This window comes from Cervus canadensis, chromosome 17 (assembly GCF_019320065.1).
Source record: "Cervus canadensis isolate Bull #8, Minnesota chromosome 17, ASM1932006v1, whole genome shotgun sequence".
Lineage (NCBI taxonomy): Eukaryota > Metazoa > Chordata > Mammalia > Artiodactyla > Cervidae > Cervus > Cervus canadensis.
Window position 1 is genome coordinate 3,007,082 of NC_057402.1, and position 17,897 is coordinate 3,024,978.

Here is a 17,897-nt window from a genome sequence, read left to right on the forward strand (position 1 = left end):
GGCACTGTTACTCCTCGAGAGAGGCTGTGTTGTGCGCAGCTGCCGTTTTTGCAGAGGAGGGTTGGGTAGAGGGGAACTAGCACTCTGTTCCGTGGTCACCTGACCCGGTCATGCAGTTTGTGCGGGCCGGCCATGACCCAGCCCCTGCCGTGGTGATTGGTTCAGGTGCAGGGTGACGTCTGAGTCCTCCGTGGGACCCCTGCTGGGCTAGAGCCCTTAGGAAAGGTGCCATCTTTTCTCTGGTGGGATCAAGAAAGCCTCAAGTCACTGAGCCTTCTCTCCTACCATGTGGGGAAAGACCGTCTGAAAATGAAGGCAGAGAGGGTGGTAGGGTTCAGCAAAGGCCAAAGAAACTGAATTCTTCTGGCATTGTTGAGCTTGTGTGTCCCACGTGCCATCCTGCTTAATCCAGACTTAGCCAAGAGACTTATCTTTTTTGCTCTGTATGAACTGATTCCATTTTTTCCCATTAGTGTCTGTCACTTACAGCCTAAAGAATCCCAAATAATTGAAAACCATGCAAGATAAATAAAAACAGAGTAAAACCTGTACTGTTTTTACCTCCAGAGGAGTTGAGTACCCTGGTAATCTTCAACACTGTCAGACCACGTTCACCGGATTGTATCCATCAGGCATCCAACAGAGGATTGTGGTCTGGGACACTTGTGGACTGAATTGTGTCCCCCGAAATTTGTGGGTCAAAGCTCTCAGTCCCAGTGTGACTGTATTTGGAGATGCGGCCTTTAAGGAGGTACTGAAGGTCAAATTGGTCATAAGGCTGGAGGCTTCGTCCACTGGGACTTGTTCCTTTAAGAATAGCAGAGTCTCCAGGAGAGCTCTTGCACAGAGGAAAGCTGTGTGAGGCCCGGGGGCGGTGGTGGGGGGCGGCATCCACTGCCCAGGGGAGAGGCCTCGCGAGGAAGCCGCCTGCCCACCCTCGATCTGGACTTCGGCCTCCTCCTCCTACAAGGAAGGGAATTGTCACTGCTGGGATACCCAGTCCACGGTATTTCATTACAGCCGCCCAAGCTGACTGATGCAGACACATTTAAAACAGAATAGGATGCTCAGGGAACTCAGGATCTCGTCTGAAGACAGTCTGTGAAGGGCTCGGGGGGTGCTTTCAGGAGACGAAAAAGCACCTTTAGAACTGAAAAAGCTCTTGAGCTCTCCTCTGGTTCATCGCGCTAGGAGCCACTTTTTTGGACCCAGTATTTAAATACTTTTCATTTTCAACAGGGTCCCTTGAGGCATTTCCAGCGGGAAAGGGAAGTAATATTTACTGAACACCCTCTGTGTCTTGGGCAATTTATAGTTATTATATCCTCGTTTATCATTCAGAGCTAGACCATAGGATACAGCTGGGACAGCTTCTGTAAATTCCGCTACTAAGTGCCAAGAGCTCTATTTATGATACATTATTTAATTAACACCACACTCAGCAAGTTAGGAATTAGCTCCCTCTTACAGATGCGGAAACGGAGCGGGAAAGGGTCCCAACTTGGGCGTGATTGCCAGGGTAGCTCTCAGCAGAGCCGGGTGGGTCTAGGACTCAAGTCTGACGGCTCCTGTTGTGTTGCCTTTCGCCCCCTGCCCTGTAAGGAGGGGAAGTGCAGACCCAGGGAGGCTGAGGACCTGAGGCCCACACAAGAACAAAACCAGACCCGATTCCTACACGGAGAATGCACTTCCCTCGCAAGAAGTTAACCCTTTCAATGGGTCTTCTTGCGCTTTTTGCTTTGACATTTTCCTACCTACACCGAAGTTTATACATCAATCAGTCAGACCCTCCCTGGAGTTAGAGACCAAGAGGAAAGGCTTCCCCATTTAACTCTTTGTTGTCCTCACGTTTAATTCTCATTTGGTCCATAAGTAGCTCCGTTCATCAAAGTCACTCAGCTGTCTTATGTCTCAGCTTCTACATTCATAATGTAGGAATATATAATATATAGTTGTATATGTTTTGTCACTGAATATGAATATGACTATTATTAGCAATAATAGTCCATCTTCTGTTGTCCCCTTTAATTCCAAGACCAAGGACACAGTATTAATTAAAGGAGGGAGTGGTGTTTAGTAGCATAGAGAGGATGCGTTTGAAAAGACAGGAGAACTCCTGGGTGTGAGACTGCTCCGCCAATCTGTGAGGTGTGGGCAAGTCCTTCACACAGGCTTTGAGTGCCCTCCTTCAATGTGGTGATTGATAACTTCCCATGTCTGCCTCACAGAATAGCTTCCTTAATTAGCGGCGTGATGTTTGTGCCTTCATTAAGGTGTGGGGAGAGAAGGGGGGAACAGCGTGCCATGTACCATGACCTGGCTTCAGGGTGACGTAGCACCTACCAGTGGTCTTGAGTCACTCCCAGCTTCAGTTCTCTTGTATTTAAAATGTAAATACTGATAATAGATCTGAAGAGTCCAGTATGCAGTAGGTGCTCAGTAAATGTCTTTAGAGAGAAATTATTATTAGATGTATACCCCAGATATGACATTTTCGATCATATATCGCCAAATGGCTTGCACCATGGATTTGGACCCGGTGGATAAATTTGTCTTAGTGTATTTTTCCAGATACTCTTTGGCGAACAGTTTTTTATTTTTGTGAAAATGCTAATGTCTGTCTTAGAAGACTCTCTGAAAGCTTTGCTTTTGGTTTGCAGAGAGTGGAACATTTCTAAGGTGGGAATCAATTCCTTAAGCACTGACAGTCCATCCAATCAGAGACTCGTGAACAGTGGTGGCGTGTCCCCTGGAGCAGCCCTGACCGACAGAAATAGAACCCAAGCTGCAAATGGGAGCCATGTGCAGCATTTTAAATATTTAGCCGCCCTGTTAAGTAAAAAGAGCAGATAAAATTAATTTCAGCGGTCTCTTTATCTAAAGTACTGTATCTTTTCAGGATGGGGAACACATGTACACTCACGGCGGGTTCAAGTCAATGTATGGCAAAACCAATACAATATTGTAAAGTAAAATAAATTAATTAGAAAATAAAGTACTGTATCTAAAATACTATAATTCCAACACGTAATCAACAGAGAAATTATTGATCAGCTATTATTAGATGGCTTCTGTTCTAAGTAATTGAAGTCCGGTGTGTCTTTTACACTAGTGTCCCTCCTCAGACTGGCCCTGTTTCTGCTGCTCCTGGTCACACGTGCCTCGAGGCATGGCCTTGGACCGTGGAGCTCCTGAGTCCCCCTGAACTGAGAAGGAAGAGTAACTCAGATCTCTGTTACATTATTGCATTTAGCAAACGGACTTGAAATTGCTGGGCCGAGTAGAATTTCCAGACTTGCGCGGTACTCATTGCTCTGTATTGGGTTTCACTGCTTTTGGAGGTTTCCAAACGCTCCGTGAATTGCTCCTGATTTCTCTGTTCCTGACGAGAACACCATGGAGACTCTGCCCCCTTTAAGCCCCTAGTCTGTGGGCAGCGGTCCCCAAGCAGGAACATACCGTGACAGGGCTTCAGCTGCAGCCCCCGAGCTCAAGGCAGCCCCTGTACTTCTGTTGGGGGAGCAGGGAAGGCTCTTTTTGGCAACTTGGAGCCCTTTTGAAAAATTAATGGAAATTATTAACACAGTCGCTGAGAAAGTCCAATGTGCTTGAGCCACACATTGTGTGCAGTTTCAGGGGAATGTGGATCCAGGAGCCAGGCGGCACACCTCCAGCGTCGAGCGAGGCGTGCGGCTGGGACCCATTTGCAAGGTGGGGGAGTGTTGAGGGGCTCACAACACACACACGCAGGGCAGGCGGCAGGGAACAGATGCAGAGATGGCACCTGCAGTTGCCCCTGGACAGAACTTTCTAATTTAAAGTCTTTTAATTCCCCAAAAAAAGGCAGCGCCAAAGAATGCTCAAACTACCGAACAATTGCACTCATCTCACACGCTAGTAAAGTAATGCTCAAAATTCTCCAAGCCAGGCTTCAGCAATACGTGAACCGTGAACTTCCAGATGTTCAAGCCGGTTTTAGAAAAGGCAGAGGAACCAGAGATCAAATTGCCAACATCCGCTGGATCATCGAGAAAGCAAGCGAGTTCCAGAAAAACATCTGTTTCTGCTTTATTGACAGTGCCAAAGCCTTTAACTGTGTGGATGACAATAAACTGTGGAAAATTCTGAAAGAGATGGGAATACCAGACCACCTGACCTGCCTCTTGAGAAACCTGTATGCAGGTCAGGAAGCAACAGTTAGAACTGGACATGGAACAACAGACTGGTTCCAAATAGGAAAAGGAGTAAGTCAAGGCTGCATATTGTCACCCTGCTTGTTTAACTTATATGCAGAGTACATCATGACGTCTGTTGGGCTAGAGGAAGCACAAGCTGGAATCAAGATTGCCGGGAGAAATAACAATAACTTCAGATTTGCAGATGACACCACCCTTATGGCAGAAAGGGAAGAAGAACTAAAGAGCCTGTTGATGAAAGTGAAAGAGGAGAGTGAAAAAGTTGACTTAAAGCTCAACATTCAGAAAACTAAGATCATGGCATCCGGTCCCATCAATTCATGGCAAATAGATGGGGAAGCAGTGGAAACAGTGGCTGACTTAATTTTTTTGAGCTCCAAAATATTAAAAAGCAGAGACATTACTTTGCCAACAAAGGTCCATCTAGTCAAGGCTATGGTTTTTCCAGTGGTCATGTATGGATGTGAGAGCTGGACTATAAAGAAAGCTGAGCACGGAAGAATTGATGCTTTTGAACTGTGATGTTGGAGAAGACTCTTGAGAGTCCCTTGGACTGCAAGGAGATCCAACCAGTCCATCCTAAAGGAAATCAGTCCTGAATATTCATTGGAAGGACTGATGAAGCTGAAACTCCATTACTTTGGCCACCTGATGTGGAGAGCTGACTCATTTGAAAAGACCCTGTTGCTGGGAAAGATTGAGGGCAGGAGGTGAAGTGGATGACAGAGGATGAGATGGTTGGATGGCATCACTAACTCGATGGACATGGGTTTGGGTGGACTCTGGGAGTTGGTGATGGACAGGGAGGCCTGGCGTGCTGCAGTTCATGGGGTCGCAAAGAGTCGGACACGACTGAGCAACTGAACTGAACTGAATTCTTCATGACATGCAATATTTCCTAAACACAGAAATTTTGCTTAAATACACACATGCAGCAACAACCCCTCTATCTAGAATCCCATGTTAGAACTGTCCAGACACTTCCCCAGGGGTCTAGTGGTAAGACTCTGTGCTGCCACTGCAGGGGGTCTGGGTTCAATCCCTAGTTTGGGAACTAGGTCACACATGTCCAGGAGGAAGATTGAAGATCCTGTGTGCCTCAAATAAATATTAAAAAAAAAAAAGAGGATGCACTTTCTATTAAAAAAAAGAAAGAAAAAACTGTCCAGAAAGCTTCATACAAAGCCATAGGAAAATAAACATGGGTTGAGCACTCCCAGGCTGCCAGGCGCTGGGGAAGATGAAGTCAAACCTGGTGACTCCCCTCCCAGAGCCCACAGTGACAGACCCAGAAACAGACCGTGTAGTGGAATCTGAGCTGCAGGCCTGGGGTCCGGGGACCTGACACGCAGGTGCTTCTGGGTGTGTGCTAAAAAGGTTCCGGCAGAGACAGAGCCTGAAAGCAGTCCTCCCACGTAGTGGGGGTGGTGGGACAGGGACGGACAGACATGGGGTGAGACTGTCCGGGGCATGTGCCGGGGATAAGCTCCCCGGTGCTGAAGCTCAGGCAGGCTTTACACCTCTTCCAGCAGGAGATCGGTCCTCTTCAGAGGGGTTTATGTGAGGACCTGAGGTTGTCAGATTTTCATTTTATCCAGTTACCCTTGGAACGGACTGTGAGAGGTGGGTTTGAAGGCGCTATATCTGGAGACAGGGAAGCCCGTTAGGAAGCTGAGTTAGTCCAGGTGAGAACTCCCGGGGTTTGATCTGGGCTATCAGTTCTTGGCAAATAATTCGATGAGGAATAGGAAAGGATTTCCAGGTTGCCTGCCAAATAAGTTACAGGAGCTTTTATTAAAGTAGAAACTATTACTTGCCTGGCAGGGGAGATGCCATGATCACGAAGGTGGTTTTCCCAGGGCGAGGCTTTCCATTGCACTACGGATGTGCTGACCCCTGCGATTTCCCCAAATATGGGAAACGCAACTGCATAATTTGTGATTGTCGGGAATTGCACTCACGCTTTCCCCTAAGGGGAAAAAAAAAGCAGAAACTGTTCAAAGAAAAGCTCAGCACAGAGACGATGATAGAGGAGCTCGTTCCAGCTGGTGTGTTGATACTACCCCATGTGAGGTTCCTGCATGGGGTTGATGGAGTTAGAGCCGCCTGTGAACTCTGGGTGGGAAAGGGCTATGGCAAGTGGGGGACCGCTGAGGGGCAGGAGCCAGACAAGGAAGCTTTGAGGGGATCTCTTCTCGTCGGGACACTGAGGCAGAGAGGGGACTCGCTTGTCCGAGGCCAGTGGGGGACGGATGGGAGACTCAGGACCAGCTGCCCGAGTCGCCTGCCTCCTGGGCTCTTTCCTCTGTGCCCCAAGCGGGGGTCTCTCGAGCTTAGGATTTTACAGAGGCTGCTAGCATGTGGGATTAGCCTGGCATCCTTCGTGTTTACAGGGGAAGGAGCATCTAGGAAAAGTTCTGCGTGACAGTTCCTGTCCCAAAGGCCAGGTTGGAAGAGGTTTCTTTATATATGTGTGTAAAAACAGCCCATTGCTTTACAGTATACCCATGGCTTCTCGGTCTGCTGTCGCCTCATCAGTCCCAGGCAGCATAAGGATCAGTCACCTTATTAAATCATCTTACAGGTGACCAAATGGGCCAGGGGTAGAGAGGTGAGGAGATCTGCCTGGGGTCCCGCTGCCGCTCAAGGGCAGAGCTCGCGCTGGTCTGCGTCTTGTGGTCCCAGGGTCAGGCCATGTCACTGTCACGGACTGTACTTCCTCCATCCAGTAGTCCTTCATTTAAACAGCTGCCCACGTCCAGTCCCGCGTCAGGGCCTGGGGCTGCAGAGGTGACCAGAGCAGTGTCCCGCCCAGGGGCTGAGTCAGGTGGTGGTTTCCGGAGCACATGGCGCTGCGGTAGACGCCGACGGATGGAGCGAGGCGTCGTCTGCCCTGCAAGCTCCCGAGGGCTCACAGGCAGGCCTGTGTGTCCACCGTCAGTCCCGCGCGGGCTCACAGGCAGGCCTGTGTGTCCACCGTCAGTCCCGCGCGGGCTCACAGGCAGGCCTGTGTGTCCACCGTCAGTCTGGGCAGCACCTTGATTAATCATTTCCTGGCTATGAACTCAGCGTTGAAAAAGAGGCTGGTATGGTGGGAAATCGAGATTATTAAAATTTTAGAACTCAAAGGCTTTGTGAAGATCGGGAGTTGAAGATCTCCTGAGGGCCTGACAGCTGGAGCAGCTGGATCTAGTCACTGTGGCGTAGATGACTTCGAGGCAGCGACTTCGAAGGCTCTCTGCTGGTGTTGAGTGGGTGTGCACCCAGAGGAGGCAGAGCTGCGAGGCCGAACGGGCCTGTTGTTAGCATGCAGAAGTTTCAGCGGCCTTGTGTGTCAGAAACAGGTACATGAGTTCACAGACTGCAGGCCAGGATGATAGGGGTTTTTTTGGTTTTGTTTTTTAATTTTTAAATCATGAACTCTATTATTAGCTAGATCGAGACTGATGAGATTGAAGTGCAATTCAGTGGAAGTTGAAGAGTCCCCCAAACTAGGAAGTGCCGACCCAGGGTTGTATGGAATGTGATTCCACCGCTCTGCCAAAAAGATCACACTGTACAGTAGCAAAAGTGATGTTGTGGCATGACTTTGATTTGGCTTGGTGATGGGGGAAAAGGTAGTTTTTGCAAATATCGGTACTTCATGATAATTACTTGCGGTGGAATTTTCTCTCGAATTTTTCCCATCACACTGAATGAGCTGCATTCCTTAGTTGAGAGCTACTGCTGGAGGCCCCTGTGAACAAATAAACTGGCACCTGGATAAATGGCCTTCCGTGCACTGCAAGAGCAGATTGCCAGGCTTCATGCCCCTCTGACAAGCTTCCCCAACAGTGACCTGTCCTGCTTTTCAGGAGCTTTCCCATTCATTGTTTTAGTTAATCTTCACAAGCAGAGTGGAAACGAAGAAGCTGACTCTGACCAGACTCAAAATGGTTTGAGGGTCAGTGCTGACTGTGCTCAGGGGGCCTGCTCATCCCGCCCCCTCATTTTAGAGATGAGATGACAGTCCTGGAAGGTAACTCGTTTCCCTGAGACCTGGAGCCTGGCAGGAGTAGCTTGCGTGTCCCCCGTCGCACCATACCTGCCCTGTGCATCCTTGACGCCCAGTCAGGCCATCAGTCACAGGAGAAATGTTAGCAGGAGCTAAGCCGTCAGCAGCAGAACCGCCTGAAACAGCAGCCAGGCTTTTTGGACAAAGATATTTTTTAAGAAGACTTTTTTTTTTTTTTGAAAAATTAGCTCATTAACGAAGTAATTCTATCTCCTGTCAGCAGAGGCTAAGGAGCTCAGCTATAGCAGCTGCCTCCCTAGTAACAGTTTTCATTGGCCACACTCAGAAGCAGCATCATTGGCTTCTGTGGAATAGAGAATTTAAAAATAGACTGGACTTGGTTTGCAGAGCAGGGAGGCCTCCTCAAGGTGAACTGGTGGGTCTCTCGCTGCGAGGACAGGCAGCTATGCACAGAGAGGCGGGGGCTCCCTGCAGTTAGACGCTGGCCTCCAAACAGGGCCTCCGCCTCTACCACCGGGGGCCTGCGTGCTTGCCTTCACAGCTCAGCCCTTTCAGAGGGACCTGCCCCCTGCCCCCTGCCCCCACGCCCCCACGCCCCCTTCGTAGGCTGCAGCAGGCCGAGGAGCAGTAGCTGGTGCGAGGCGCCTGTCAGCTGCCCGAGAGGGTGCTGACCGAGGCCTGCCCCGCTCTGCAGGCTCAGGAACGCTGGGTAAAGTGTTTCATCCTTCTGAGCTTCAGAAAATGTTTTTATCTTGGCCTCTTCCACCGACCGACCGCACTGATGAGGCTGTTGTGATGACTGAGAGTGTGAAGCCAGCCTCTTTACATGCAGATCACTGTGGAAATGCTGAAGGCTGTTCTAGCTTGGAGTCAGAAATAGACCTCCCCTGCCTGCCTCCTCCTCTGCTTTTCTCTTGCTCCTCATCTCTCTCCCTGTCGGTGCTGCTCCGACTCCAGGACCCCAGCATCAGTCGCGCTCCTGCCCCGGCCCTCGTCCTTCAGGCTAGTCTCCTCTGCTGCCCGGGTGTAGAGCGGTGTGGGCTGTGTGACCTGGGCCACCTGTCTGCGTGCCAGGTCCCAGGAGACCGCGTTCGGGTTCCAGCCTTTCCACTCACTCGCTGTGGCTTTTTAAACGAGCTGCTGCTTCTCCATGGGCCTGTCTCCTTTAAGGCAGGCCCGCTCCACATTGGCACAGATGACAGTTGGGCCCAGGTGATCCTTTGTTGTGGGGGCTGCCCTGTGTATTGCAGGGTGTTCACAGCGTTGTTGGTCTTACCTGCTCCATACCAGTAACCTCCCTGGTTGGGAGCCTCTGCTTTGTAATGTTGGTGTTCAGCCGCTAAGTCCTGTCCAACTCTCTGACAACCAGGCTCCTCTGTCCATAGCATTTTCCAGGCAGGAATACTGGAGTGCGTTACCATTTCCTTCTCTAGGGGATCTTCCTGACCCAGGGATTGAACCCATGTCTCCTGCATTGGCAGGCGGATTCTTTACCGCTGAGCCACCAGGGAAGCCTCACTGATTTTGAATAGAGTGAGGGTAATCATAAAACCAGGACCCACTTTGCAGATTATCTTGAGCGTCATGTGAAATAGTGAGGTATTTTCTGAAATCGAGAACAGTCCTCTGCTGCCTTAATACCCTGTTGAGGCCAAACGTGCACAGTCGTCGTTCCTAACTGCCCCGCCTGGGAACAGACCTCTCCTGTGCTCTCAGGTCACCCCGTGCTAGGACACCCAGCAGTGTCCTAGCAGCAAGCAGCGTGTTGCATCTGACCATCTCAAGTGCCGGGGTATCTTTCATTTCAGTTCACATCCCTGATGTTTCACACAGTGCATGTCATGTCACAGGTGCCCCACACATGCTTGTTAAGTGAACACGTCTCTCCCTTGAGGACAGGGCTTTTTCACTGTTCCGCACCCATCACCTGCTCTGATCCTCACCAGAACTCTGTCAGCCAGAACGGGCTGGGGTTCCTTCTCTCCCCTCTCGTGGCTGAGCACACGGGAGAAAGGAGGAGGTGGGACAGTCGGCCTGGGTCCTCGGTGACTTCCTCCTGTCCCTCGCCCCTGCTTGGGGAGCTTGGGGAAGGGACTGGCAATAAACTCAAGCGTTGCCATTTGTCTGCTTTGTTCTGTCCCGAGCATATTAATTAAGACTAAATCACTCCATGATGTTTGTTCTCCCTGTGTGCCTGTGTTTATGGTTAACCGGCAGAACGCATTATGGAATGAATCGATGAATTCCTGGAATGCTCTGAGGCCACTGTGAGCCCTGATGATGTTAAGCAGGTTTGACAACTTTTTCCTCCAGCCATTATCCTGAATCCCATGGAAGCCAAGTTGACTTCCAGCCTAATTAGAGCAGTAGGTCACCCAGAAGCAGCTCAGAGCAGAACTAAAATCTTGAGAAGAGACCTGTCTGATGTGATGTGATATTTTCCCTCCATCTTGTCGCTGAAAACAAGTGTTGAAATTTCAGATGCAGGATTCCTTTCTCTTTAAAGGCTTCTGAGACAGTGAGCCTGCAAGACTGAAAACCCAAAGAGTCAGAAGAACCCAGGAGACACGTGGACAAACAGGAGGCATTTGAGTTACTTGTTGTTGGTCAGTCACTCAGTCATGTCTGACTCTTTGCTGCCTCATGGACTGCAGCAAGCCTGTCCCAGAATCTGCTCAGAATCATGTCCTTTGAGTCCGTGATGCCATCCAGCCAGCTCATCCTGTCATCCCCTTCTCCTCCTGCCCTCTAATCTTTCCCAGCATCAGGGTCTTTTCCAGTGAGTCTTCAGCAAACACAGTGTTGATTAAAAATTTTGACAAACAGTAAATAGGAATCATGGACTAAGCACCACGAGGCTTGGTTTCCAAATTCAGTTTTGCAGCCACTGTTTGGAGACCGTGGGCAGATCTCTTTCACGTGACCTGAGCCTCTTCATGAGGCCATTAAACCCAAAGACAGAGTCCATTGGGCCAGCTTTGGCAATCACACAGAATCAAACTCAAACAAATCATCCCCTCCAGTCTCCCATAAAACAGATGGCCGTTACACTTAAAACTGACCGGATGGCCTGTGTCAAACCCAAACAGTTCTCCCGCTCTAAAGCAGGAAGCATAGCTTGTCCATCTCTGGACTCCAGCATCGAGCACATTCCGTGCTTGCAGCCACTGGCCCTGATCACCTCCCTGGGGATCCCATAAAAGCGGCCTTCCGCCTCTCCAGTGAGCTCCATTTCATAGGCCCAGAGGTCGTGCCCTCGTTTCCTTTCGTCTCTCAGCCAGTCCTGTGTGTTCTGATTTCTGTTTGCCTCACTGTCTTAGTCACCCTCTCAGAACGTTTCCAGGGGGCAGTACCTCTCATATTGTGATACCAAAACCTGATCTCAACATTCCTTCTGTGCTCCAGCCCTGACAGGGCCTGGTTACATACTCCACGGCCTGTATCATGAAATAACTTGAATCAAATACCCATTCAGTGTTCTTGACTCAGGTTCTGGGTTCCGATAATGAGATGTGTGTACGATACAAGTAAGCTTATTACCTCATGGTTTTTCAAGATACTTAGGGAGACATTGAACAATTGGTGTTTGCCAAAGGTGCCAAAGGAGTTTAATGAAGAAACCATTGTCTTTTCAGCAGATGTTCAAGTTGGAACAATTAGATGTGACTATGCCAAAAAAATGAACTTTGACCTAAGCCCTATAAATTGTACAAAAGTTACCTCAAAATGGATGCTAAATCCAAATGTAAAATACGAAACTATAAAAATTCTGGGAGAAAACCGGAGACAACCTTCATGACCTAGGGTTAGGCAAAGGATTTGACCAAAAGCAGCCATCCATAAAAGAAAAAAAGAGATGAATTAGACTTAGTCAAATTAAAATAATTTTGGTTTCATCAAAATTAAAAACTGTTACTCTGTGAAAAGACACTGGGGTGGGGAGGGCAATGTAAAAGGAAAAGACAGACTTGGGACAAATAACTGCATACCCAGAGGACTTGTCTTTAGAATGTACAGAGAAACTCCCAAAGCTTAACAGTAATAAAACAGCCCAGTTTCTAAAAAGTGGGCAAAAGATTGAATCGATATTTCACCAAAGAGGATATACAGATGGCAAACAAGCATGTGAAAAGATATACAGCATCATCAGTCGTTAGGAAACGCAAGTTAAAATTACAGGGCGGTATGACAAGACCTTCACTAGAACGGCTGAAATAAAATCCTGAGAGCACCAAGCGCGGGTTGGGTACGGCTCTCCGGCATTCCTGGTAGGAACAGAAATGGAACAGCTGCTCTGGGAGACAGTGCCATTGGCAGCTTCTTATGAAGTTAAGCATAGAACCCAGTAATCTGAGGCCTAGAGACTGCATTAGTATAACATTCTATGAGAGGAAACGGTGGCGATGGAGAACAGATCGGTGGGAGAAAGTGTTGGGGGGAGATGTGAGCAGGAAGCGGTAGTGGAGGGAGTTTGGGGGGTATGGGAACTCAATCTGATTGTGGTGATGGTTACTCATATCCAGACAGGTGTTAAACCCATTCCAAATGTAAAAATCAAAATCAAGGCAAAACAAAAGTTCAGAGGAACAAACAAAAAGCACCAGTAGTTGGAATGATGAAAAATGGTTTCTCACTCTCCTGCTTCTTTGGATTTATAGTTACGATTTGTAGTTAACCAAAACTAGCTAATGTGTCCTTTTATCTTCAAATGCTTGTTAAAGCCGTTCGTTGGATGTCACTGAAAGGAGGCGGAAGACTTGGAAACATGAAAATACTCAACTTACACCTTGAGAAGTTAATTTTTCTTGGGTCCAATTCCTAGACTTCCCTTAAAGCCTGAGCATAGTTCAGGTTCATGGGCATTGCCTTGAAGCCAAGCAGCACGTACACTGCAACAACTGGACTCTGGGAAGGCCATTTTAGTCAGAAATCCCATCTCATTCTGTTTTCATTTCGTTCTCTAGAAGGCTGACATAACTTGAGATTTGTCACCCTCCCTGAGGTCCTTTCTACTGGGATTATTTCTGATGTGAGCCGGAATGGTAAGGTGATTTTCCTCAACAGCCTCCACGTCCGACCAATTCATAACCAACCCATTTGGAAGCATTGCAGTTGCTGTATTGCGGGTATTTTTTAAATCATAGCTTTATTCAGACATACTTTACATACCATTAAATTCATCCAGTTAAAGTGTACTGTTCAGTACACTTTAATGTATTCTGTTTTGCCACTGTTAGCGCAATGAATTTTGGAACATCTTTGTCACCAAAAGGGAAACTCTGTACCGCTTAGCTGTCCTTTCCCATTTCCCCCCAGTCCCTTCTCCCAGCAACCACCAAGCTACTTCTGTCTCTGTGGATCTGCCTATGTTGAGCATTTCAGTAAATGGAATCTTGTAATGTGTGGTTCTTTGTGACGGGCTTCTCTCCTAGCCCGAGGTTTTCGGGATGCCTGCATGTTGTCCGTATGTCACTCTTGGAGATGTTGAATTACTCAAGTCTGTCCGAGAAGCAGCACTTCCTCTAGTCCCTCCCCTCACAGGGACAGAGGTATAGTGGAGGCATCACTGAGATAAGTGAGATTTGTGAGCTGATGGAATTCCAGCTGAGCTGTTTCAAATCCTAAAAGATGATGCTGTGAAAGTGCTGCACTCAGTATGTCAGCAAATTTGGAAAACTCAGCAGTGGCCACAGGACCGGAAAAGGTCAGTTTTCATTCCAATCCCAAAGAAAGGCAATGCTAAAGAGTGCTCAAACTACCGAACAATTGCACTCATCTCACACGCTAGTAAAGTAATGCTCAAAATTCTCCAAGCCAGGCTTCAGCAATACGTGAACCGTGAACTTCCAGATGTTCAAGCTGGTTTTAGAAAAGGCAGAGGAACCAGAGATCAAATTGCCAACATCCGCTGGATCATCGAGAAAGCAAGCGAGTTCCAGAAAAACATCTGTTTCTGCTTTATTGACAGTGCCAAAGCCTTGACTGTGTGGACCACAATAAACTGTGGAGAATTCTGAAAGAGATGGGAATACCAGACCACCTGACCTGCCTCTTGAGAAACCTGTATGCAGGTCAGGAAGCAACAGTTAGAACTGGACATGGAACAACAGACTGGTTCCAAATAGGAAAAGGAGTAAGTCAAGGCTGCATATTGTCACCCTGCTTGTTTAACTTATATGCAGAGTACATCATGACGTCTGCTGGGCTGGAGGAAGCACAAGCTGGAAAATCCCGGGAAATAACAATAACAAGATTTGAGACACCACCCTTATGGCAGAAAGGGAAGAAGAACTAAAGAGCCTGTTGATGAAAGTGAAAGAGGAGAGTGAAAAAGTTGACTTAAAGCTCAACATTCAGAAAACTAAGATCATGGCATCCGGTCCCATCAGTTCATGGCAAATAGATGGGGAAGCAGTGGAAACAGTGGCTGACTTAATTTTTTTGAGCTCCAAAATATTAAAAAGCAGAGATATTATTTTACCAACAAAGGTCCATCTAGTCAAGGCTATGGTTTTTCCAGTGGTCATGTATGGATGTGAGAGTTGGACTATAAAGAAAGCTGAGCACCGAAGAATTGATGCTGTTGAACTGTGGTGTTGGAGGAAACTCTTGAGAGTCCCTTGGACTGCAAGGAGATCTAACCAGTCCATCCTAAAGGAAATCAGTCCTGAATATTCATTGAAAGGACTGATGAAGCTGAAACTCCAATACTTTGGCCACCTGATGCGAAGAGCTGACTCATTTGAAAAGACCCTGTTGCTGGGAAAGATTGAGGGCAGGAGGAGAAGGGGACGACAGAGGATGAGATGGTTGGATGGCATCACTGACTCAATGGAACATGGGTTTGGGTGGACTCCGGGAGTTGGTGATGGACAGGGAGGCCTGGCATGCTGCAGTTCATGGGGTCGCAAAGAGTCAGATACGACTGGGCGACTGAACTGAACTGACTCCATACAGACATTCTGGGGAGTGCAAACCAGAGGAGAGGAGAGGGTTGGGACCTTAATTTATCTTTGTATCATTCTATGGGTTTGAGTTTTCTAACTTGAAATGAATAGAACTTTAAAGCAGGGAATATCTGAGTAGAGAACTAATGCCTCCCACTTTTTTTTTTTTTTTTTTTACTTTGTATCTCTCTGTTTTAAGAAAAATCTAGTAAATCATATATTTCTAAAATTTCCCTGGAATGGTTTATTTAATTATTTCTCCCCATCATTTTTTCATTACATAGTTACATATGTATGTGCTTATTTTTTTTTCATGTTTAATATTCCCCTGGATCCCTCATCATGTTTTTTCTCCTTCAATTGTTATTTGATATTAAAATTGCTAACAAGTGTTCTTTTTATTTATATTTGCCTTATAACTTTCCATTTATTTTCAGTCTCAAAGTATCCTTTTGTTTTAACTGGCTTGTGTTGACTGAATAACTCTGCTTTTTTTTTTTTTTTAAATCAGTTCCAACGTGTTATATTCCCTGTCTGTTGACCAGTGATTTCAACCCCTTTGGTCATGACTGTTAGCGCAGCCATTTTCAGACTGGGGCACGGTCATTCCTGGGGGGGTTTTGGGCCTTCCCAGGGCTGCACTGGCAAAGGCGGCCTGAAGGGGATCCGTTTCCGGAGCTCCCAGTTCTGTGTGCCTGGGGTGTGCTGGCTCCCCTTCCTCACACGACCCCTCGCGGTTCCGCTTTTCTCACTGCGTGGAGAGAGGCAGGCATCTCGCTTGCCCTTCCCAGATCTTATGAAGATCCGTTGCCTCAGGATACAGTAACCTTCGATGGACCAAACAGAGGAGTAATTTGAGAATGCATTGGCCCTGAAGGAGCCTCCCGCGAGCCAAGTAAAGACAGCATCTGTTGGAAATAGTGAAGGGGGCAGCTCTTGTTTCATCCAGGCTGCCAGTTTTGTGCAGAGGGCCGCGCCCCTACCTCTCTAGTTGTCTGTTGTAAAAATAAGAAATCTCTCGTTGTAATATGGATAAGCATGTTAGTGTTGGAAAATCAATCAAGTTTTTTCTGAGTAGAAAGTGAAACTGATGTGGCTGGACAGTTTGATAGAGCAGACAGGCTCTGCAAGTGAAGTTTTAGGGCAGACCTTTTTCTTAAACTGAAAGAACTTAAGCTCACATCTTAAATTGCATTTATAAATATTAGCATATTTAATGCACACAAACCATGTTTGATGTTTCTAAGTATTAAATCCTTTGCGATCACCACTTCCTGTTCTGGTCCGGGTGCGGGTTGGAAATGATTTCCAGACATGAGACAGAATGAGAGGGAAATAAAGTTTATTAGAGCAAGAAACGCTGTTAAAACAGTAGGCCCGCTTAAGGGAGAACCGACATTAAACAGGGGTCCTTAGTCCACTTTTACACCCAGGGTACAGGGCGTGGGATAGGGGTCTTGCCAGTTGTTTGCTGATTGGATGAGGCATGTATGCTGGTAAGGGGAGGAGTAGGACAGATGCCTTCTTCCTCTGGCTTGGGAGGGGAGACAGGGTATACTGTTCCGTTAACAGTTACAACATGGGGGCAGGAGGGACGGTAAGGGTCTGGTCTTTCTGTTCCTGTGTCCCAGACCCTCCTGGGTTTTATCTGCCCTTTTGTCCTCCGGTCACCACGCTTCCCATGAAAAATTATAGATGTTGCCTTAAAAATATGCAACAGGGTATACAGTTTTTCTAAATATTTGTAGAGGGTACATAAGCAGAAAAACTGGGGGACTAGAATAATACACTTATTTCTTCTTAGTCTGTGTTTTCTATTTTTAACACTGTTTTTTCCTTGTTTTTTTTTTCCCCTCTCCCACCCCCCCTCCCCCGCCATTCTAATGTACATACTGAATTTTCTTAAATTGAGTTGAAAACTGTAGCTTCTCTTTTTATTCTCCTGGTTGCTGCTCCTAGCTTACTGTGACCCATGCTTGCTCTTCTTTTTCATCACCGTTGTTTTAAGTCTGGTCAGTGGCTTCCCTCTGTCTGCAGTGCTCTCTGACCTCTCTCTTCCTCGCAGAGTAACCTGCCCCCCACATGCACACACACAAGCAGTTTTTGTTCAGAATTATAAATGCACTCCCTTAAAAAATGGTTTCTGATTATCATTGCTTACTCAAACATAATTAAACCTCCGGCTGTAAGAAACTTTATCAGAGTTTTGCCCCCCTCCCCATTTTTCTAACCATTTTAAACAACCATTTTAATCACTTTGCAGTGTGCAGTTCAGTGATATTTTTTACAACACTGTGCAACCATCATTACCCTGTAGTTGCAAAATCCTTTTTTTTTTTTCCCAAAACCTTTTTATATCACTTCAGAAGGAAAGTCCATACTCATTAAGTCATCTCTTCCCATACCTCCCTACCCTCCCCTCATATTAATTATATTTAAAAAAATTTTTTTTAATGTTTTGCCATCTTTGGGGGCTCTTGCTGGTTGAGGAGAGAGTGCCCTTCCCAGGGCTGGCTAATTCCTGTAGGCAGTCAATTTGTTGGTGAGTCCACTTTTCGTATACATACCAGCCAGTCTGCAGTCCATACTCTCAACCTCCTCTGTCTGACTCACACACGAAGCCAGTGTTTCTTCCTGCCCTAAATCTTCTCTGGGCCCCACAGCCTGCTGGAATTATTCAAACCAGCCAATCCTAGTCTGTTTACCCTGCTCTGCTTTCCCCACGGAAATTCCGAGAAA

At 47.3% G+C, this 17,897-nt stretch overlaps 1 protein-coding gene and 1 non-coding gene across 6 annotated transcripts in view; both read left to right on the top strand.

The window, feature by feature from the left end:
• Positions 1 to 17,897, top strand: part of EVL (Enah/Vasp-like) — a 141,332-nt gene that overhangs the window by 52,487 nt on the left and 70,948 nt on the right. The window lies entirely within an intron of this gene.
• Positions 6,006 to 6,168, top strand: LOC122419928. Its single transcript, XR_006263133.1, has one exon. It is a non-coding gene; the product is annotated as a U1 spliceosomal RNA (small nuclear RNA).